Consider the following 7,992-nt stretch of genomic DNA (forward strand, 5'->3'; position numbering starts at 1 on the left):
ATTAAAATGTATGTGTGTATTTCTATTATTTCCCTTATGTTTTTTTTCATGACGACCAATAAAAAACGACAGTGTTACCCCTTATATTTTCTTTGACAAAGACAACAGTGTTACCCTTTATGTTTTTTTTCATGACGACCAGTAAAAAACAACAGTGTTACCCCTTATGTTTTTTTTTCATGACTACCAATTAAAAACAACAGTGTTACCCCTTATGTTTTCATGACGACCAATAAAAAACGACCATGTTACCCCTTATGTTTTTTTTCATGACGACCAAAGAAAAACAACAGTGTTACCCCTTATGGTTTTCTTTATGACGACCAAAGGAAAACGACAGTGTCACCCCTTATGTTTCATTTGATAAAAACGACAGTGTTACCCCTCATGTTTTATTTGATAAATATCGACAGTGTTACCCCTTATGTTTTTTTTCATGACGGCCGATAAAAACAACAGTGTTACCCCCTATGTTTTATTTGATAAATATCGACAGTGTTTCCCCTTATGTTTATTTCATGATGGCCGAACCTGAGCTGTTTAGAGTGTTAACCTCCGAACTTATCAATGCACCATCACGACACCGAATAAAGTCATCACAATGGTTATACTTGACTTTATAATTCGCATGAAATAGAAATAAGAGTGTTCCAAAAGAGGACATCAACCAGACTTGAACCCCGGTCTCCAGGGGGTTAGGCAGAGAGCACTCCACTGCACCACTGAGGCGATGACAATACACAATAATCAATCATGAATAAAGAGGATATACATGACATTAAAATGTATGTGTGTATTTCTATTATTTCCCTTATGTTTTTTTTCATGACGACCAATAAAAAACGACAGTGTTACCCCTTATATTTTCTTTGACAAAGACAACAGTGTTACCCTTTATGTTTTTTTTCATGACGACCAGTAAAAAACAACAGTGTTACCCCTTATGTTTTTTTTCATGACTACCAATTAAAAACAACAGTGTTACCCCTTATGTTTTTTTTCATGACGACCAATAAAAAACGACCATGTTACCCCTTATGTTTTTTTTCATGACGACCAAAGAAAAACAACAGTGTCACCCCTTATGTTTCATTTGATAAAAACGACAGTGTTACCCCTCATGTTTTATTTGATAAATATCGACAGTGTTACCCCTTATGTTTTTTTTCATGACGGCCGATTAAAACAACAGTGTTACACCTCATGTTTTTTCCATGTTGACCAATAAAACACGACAGTGGTACCCCAGTCAACATTTTTGCGGGGATCCGAACCTGAGCTGTTTAGAGTGTTAACCTCCAAACTTATCAATGCACCATCAAGACACCGAATTAAGTCATCACAATGGTTATACTTGACTTTATAATTCGCATGAAATAGAAATAAGAGTCTTCCAACTGAGGACATCAACCTGCCTTGAACCCCGGTCTCCAGGGGGTTAGGCAAAGTGCACTCCACTGCACCACTGAGGCAATGACTATACAGAATAATCAATCATCAATAAAGAGGATATACATAACATTAAAATGTATGTGTGTATTTCTATTATTTCCCTTATGTTTTTTTTCATGACGACCAATAAAAAACGACAGTGTTACCCCTTATATTTTATTTGACAAAGACAACAGTGTTACCCTTTATGTTTTTTTTCATGACGACCAATAAAAAACAACAGTGTTACCCCTTATGTTTTTTTCATGACGACCAATAAAAAATAACAGTGTTACCCCTTATGTTTTTTTTCATGACGACCAATTAAAAACAACAGTGTTACCCCTTATGTTTTTTTTCATGACGACCAATAAAAAGCAACAGTGTTACCCCTTATGTTTTTTTTCATGACGACCAATAAAAAACAACAGTGTTACCCCTTATGTTTTTTTTCATGACGACCAATAAAAAACAACAGTGTTACCCCTTATGTTTTTTTCATGACGACCAATAAAAAACAACAGTGTTACCCCTTATGTTTTTTTTCATGACGACCAATTAAAAACAACAGTGTTACCCCTTATATTTTATTTGACAAAGACAACAGTGTTACCCTTTATGTTTTTTTTCATGACGACCAATAAAAAACAACAGTGTTACCCCTTATGTTTTCTTTCATGACGACCAATTAAAAACAACAGTGTTACCCCTTATGTTTTTTTTCATGACGACCAATAAAAAACAACAGTGTTACCCCTTATGTTTTTTTTCATGACGACCAGAGAAAAACGACATTGTCACCCCTCATGTTTCATTTGATAAAAACGACAGTGTTACTCCCTATGTTTTAATGGATAAATATCGACAGTGTTACCCCTTATGTTTTTTTCATGACGACCGATAAAAAACGACAGTGTTACCCCTTATGTTTATTTTCATGACGGCCGATAAAAACAACAGTGTTACACCTTATGTTTTTTTCATGACGACCAATAAAAAACAACAGTGTTACCCCTTATGTTTTTTTTCATGACGACCAATTAAAAACAACAGTGTTACCCCTTATATTTTATTTGACAAAGACAACAGTGTTACCCTTTGTTTTTTTTCATGACGACCAATAAAAAACAACAGTGTTACCCCTTATGTTTTTTTCATGACGACCAATAAAAAACAACAGTGTTACCCCTTATGTTTTTTTTCAAGGAGACCAATTAAAAACAACAGTGTTACCCCTTATATTTTATTTGACAAAGACAACAGTGTTACCCTTTATGTTTTTTTCATGACGACCAATAAAAAACAACAGTGTTACCCCTTATGTTTTTTTTCATGACGACCAATTAAAAACAACAGTGTTACCCCTTATGTTTTTTTTCATGACGACCAATAAAAAACAACAGTGTTACCCCTTATGTTTTTTTTCATGACGACCAATAAAAAACAACAGTGTTACCCCTTATGTTTATTTTCATGACGGCCGATAAAAACAACAGTGTTACACCTTATGTTTTTTTCATGACGACCAATAAAAAACAACAGTGTTACCCCTTATATTTTATTTGACAAAGACAACAGTGTTACCCTTTATGTTTTTTTTCATGACGACCAATAAAAAACAACAGTGTTACCCCTTATGTTTTTTTCATGACGACCAATAAAAAACAACAGTGTTACCCCTTATGTTTTTTTTCATGACGACCAATTAAAAACAACAATGTTACCCCTTATATTTTATTTGACAAAGACAACAGTGTTACCCTTTATGTTTTTTTCATGACGACCAATAAAAAACAACAGTGTTACCCCTTATGTTTTTTTTCATGACGACCAATTAAAAACAACAGTGTTACCCCTTATGTTTTTTTTCATGACGACCAATAAAAAACAACAGTGTTACCCCTTATGTTTTTTTCATGACGACCGATAAAAAACGACAGTGTTACCCCTTATATTTTATTTGACAAAGACAACAGTGTTACCCTTTATGTTTTTTTTCATGACGACCAATAAAAAAAAACAGTGTTACCCCTTATGTTTTTTTCATGACGACCAATAAAAAACAACAGTGTTACCCCTTATGTTTTTTTCATGACGACCAATAAAAAACAACAGTGTTACCCCTTATGTTTTTTTTCATGACGACCAATTAAAAACAACAGTGTTACCCCTTATATTTTATTTGACAAAGACAACAGTGTTACCCTTTATGTTTTTTTTCATGACGACCAATAAAAAACAACAGTGTTACCCCTTATGTTTTTTTCATGACGACCAATAAAAAACAACAGTGTTACCCCTTATGTTTTTTTTCATGACGACCAATTAAAAACAACAGTGTTACCCCTTATATTTTATTTGACAAAGACAACAGTGTTACCCTTTATGTTTTTTTTCATGACGACCAATAAAAAACAACAGTGTTACCCCTTATGTTTTTTTCATGACGACCAATAAAAAACAACAGTGTTACCCCTTATGTTTTTTTTCATGACGACCAATTAAAAACAACAGTGTTACCCCTTATGTTTTTTTTCATGACGACCAATAAAAAACAACAGTGTTACCCTTTATGTTTTTTTTCATGACGACCAATAAAAAACAACAGTGTTATCCCTTATGTTTTTTTTCATGACGACCAGAGAAAAACGACAGTGTCACCCCTCATGTTTCATTTGATAAAAACGACAGTGTTACTCCCTATGTTTTAATGGATAAATATCGACAGTGTTGCCCCTTATGTTTTTTTCATGACGACCGATAAAAAACGACAGTGTTACCCCTTATGTTTCATTTGATAAAAACGACAGTGTTACCCCTCATGTTTTATTTGATAAAAAACGACAGTGTTACCCCTTATGTTTATTTTCATGACGGCCGATAAAAACAACAGTGTTACACCTCATGTTATTTCCATGTTGACCAATAAAAAAAGACAGTGGTACCCCAGTCAACATTTTTGCAGGGATCCAAACCGGAGCTGTTTAGAGTGTCAACCTCCAAACTTAACAATGCACCATCAAGACACCGATTAAAGTCTTCACAATGGTTATACTTGACTTTACAATTTGCATGAAATAGAAATAAGAGTCTTCCAACAGAGGACATCAACCTGCCTGGAACCCCGGTCTCCAGGGGGTTAGGCAGAGAGCACTCCACTGCACCACTGAGGCGATGACTTTACACAATAATCAATCATCAATAAAGAGGATATACATAACATTAAAATGTATGTGTGTATTTCTATTATTTCCCTTATGTTTTTTTTCATGACGACCGATAAAAAACGACAGTGTTACCCCTTATATTTTATTTGACAAAGACAACAGTGTTACCCTTTATGTTTTTTTTCATGACGACCAATTAAAAACAACAGTGTTACTGTTGAAATAGAAATAAGAAGTATTCCAAGAGAGGCCATCAACCTGACTTGAACCCCGGTCTCCAGGGGGTTTGGCAGAGTGCACTCCACTGCACCACTGAGGCGATGACAATACACAATAATCAATCATCAATAAAGAGGATATACATGACATTAAAATGTATGTGTGTATTTCTATTATTTCCCTTATGTTTTTTTCCATGACGACCAATTAAAAACAACAGTGTTACCCCTTATGTTTTTTTTCATGACGACCAATAAAAAACAACAGTGTAACCCCCTATATTTTATTTGATAACTATCGACAGTGTTACCCCTTATATTTATTTCATGACGGCCGATAAAGAACGACAGGGTTACCCCTCATGTTTTTTCCATGTTGACCAATACATAACGACAGTGTCACACCTGTCGACTTTTTTGCGGGGATCCGAACACTAGCTGTTTAGAGTGTTAACCTCCGAACTTAACAATACACCATCAAGACACCGAATAAAGTCATCACAAAGGTTATACTTGACTTTATAATTCGCATGAAATAGAGATTAGAGTCTTCCAACAGAAGACATCAACCGGACTTGAACCCCGGTCTCCAGGGGGTTAGGCAGAGTGCACTCCGCTGCCGACTGAGGCGATGACAATACACAAAAATCAATCATCAATAAATATACATGACATTAAAATGTATGTGTGCATTTCTATTATTTCCCTTATGTTTTTTTTCATGACGACCAATAAAAAACAAAAGTGTTACCCCTTATGTTTTTTTTCCTGGCGACCAAAAAACAACAGTGTTACCCTTTATATTTTTTTCATGACGACCAATAAAAAACAACAGTGTTACCCCATTTATGTTTCTTTTCATGAAGACCAATAAAAAACGACAGTGTTGCCCCTCATGTTTTTTTTCATGACGACCAATAAAAAACGACAGCTGACAAGCAACAGCTTGTCGGCATGTTGTTAGTGTGTGAAATTCAGCACAGTATCAGCCGAGTTGACTCTAATTTCCACATTTGTTACACATTAGTTGGCAGAACTCTTTTTACACACCAGTAGAGTGTTTATCAGAGCGGAGCCTTGAATGTGACGTCACCCGTCATCTCGTCTCTGTAAACAATGGATGTTGCGCAGCATTTTTTATGACGTCATTATTTAGACTTTCTCTCAGCACCCCCCCCCCCCCCCCTCGGACTGACTTCCCGCGTCCCTGCACACCTGTGCAATCCATTCCCCAGAATATAGGTCCATTTGAAGCTATGTAGGGACCCCTAGTGTTGATTAAGTGTCAGTGCATGATGAACGCATAGAGGACATGCTGGTCGAAGGACGCGTATTATGCATACATGAATCAGCAGGTGGAGATGTCAGCGGTTGCACGTAATGTTTACCATCCATCCCAAGTGACATTATTTATTAACAATACTTTCTGGTTATCACAGTGATGACACGAGAAGCTGTTCACCAGGGATTCAAGACTGTAAAACACACAAAAGGCAATTTTGAAGCAATAAGCAGGTAAGTTAACACTGACCGTTAAATCAATGTCATACAACTATTCGTTGAACACTGTTTATATAGTTAATCATCTAGCCACCAACTCGTGGCTACAGAGTAGCAAAATAAGACAACACAATACAGCCATAGCCTACGTGCTATCCCGAAAAGTACTCAAAGGTTTACTTGGAAGTTGTGAGGGGAGCCTCGGTCATAGGGTTCACTCTGACGAAGCAATTCCACTTAGGAAAAACACAGCAGCATCGCCCTATATCGCATACAGTGCGGTTAATGCTCTGCTGCTCTGGGACGCCCCCTGCTGGTGCAATACCAATGACCTATAGCACTCTGCCCATACTGACATGGTTTAACCATTCATTTTGTGAAAAGTCGTAGTAGCCAACCAACCAAGACAAAATGTATTAATGCACTTGGTCTGCCGTTTCATGTATGAAATCAACATTACAAACGCAAACACACACTTATTTGTACTGTAAGCTATTTATTTTCCTTTTTAAATATTGGCCCCTTTCTATCAAATAGTGTTACATTTTTATAATTGGAAACATATTGATGACTCACTTAGTTCATGTTCCAGTGAAAGGGAATGGGATATCTCAGAAACAAACTCTTGGGTCATGCTGGCCAAGGCTGATCATGCAAGAACATCTGATAATAGAAGATTTAAGGGAACCTGTTATTTAACTGAATAGCATAAATTCATTGAGTCATTCATTCATGCATGCATGTGTTTATGAATGAATGACGCATTGGAAAGTTAATCTAAAAAGACCAAACCCAAACAACGCCACACAGGTCTCTCCTTGAAAACAAATCATACCTCTACGCAACGTGCGAGGGAGTGCAAATAAACACTCGTTTATTTATTCCTTCAGTCATCGTTAAGGAAACCTCTTCAGGTGTGTCCTCCCCACGTCTAGATTAAGGCGCGCTTTGATTTCCCACGACCAGAGCGTCACCTGTGCACGTCAAACCCGCGGCCTGACGCATCGGCAGCTAAATGGAGACTCGATATAAAGGAAACAATAACATTAGGAGAAAGAAAGTAGACGGTTGAACTTGTTTTTTCTCCCCACCTGCATATGAAGGCTGCCGAGCCGCTCGGCAGGTATTTCCATGGCGACGGCATAAACAAGCCAGCAGGGAAAGCCGCGTGCTCCTCACTTCCTGGGAGATCCGCTGGAATGCAGGCCCGAGTCTGGGCCAATGTTTGTCGACTCAAGTCTCACGTTGCCCGGGCGACGATAGAGGCCCGTGAGGAGGGATAATAATAATAATAATACATTTAATTTAGAGGCGCCTTTCAAAACACCCAAGGTCACCTTACAGAGCATATAGTCATCATAAATTTTTTAAAAAAAAAACAAGACATTGTGGAAAAAATAAATAAATAAATAAATAAATAAACATAAGCAATAAGAAATAAATAAAACAAAAACAAGACAAAACAAAACAAGAAACAAACAAAACAGTGATCAGTTAGACGTTGTGTGCGAGTTTGAACAGGTGAGTTTTGAGTTGTGACTTGAAGGTTGTAATGGTGTCTGACTGTTTTATGTGTGGGGGGAGGGAGTTCCAGAGCCTGGGTGCTGAACAGCTGAATGACCGGGCACCCATTGAAGTGAGTCGTGATGTGGGGATACATAGTAGTCCAGCAGAGG

Source organism: Gadus chalcogrammus, chromosome 19 (assembly GCF_026213295.1).
Source record: "Gadus chalcogrammus isolate NIFS_2021 chromosome 19, NIFS_Gcha_1.0, whole genome shotgun sequence".
NCBI lineage: Eukaryota > Metazoa > Chordata > Actinopteri > Gadiformes > Gadidae > Gadus > Gadus chalcogrammus.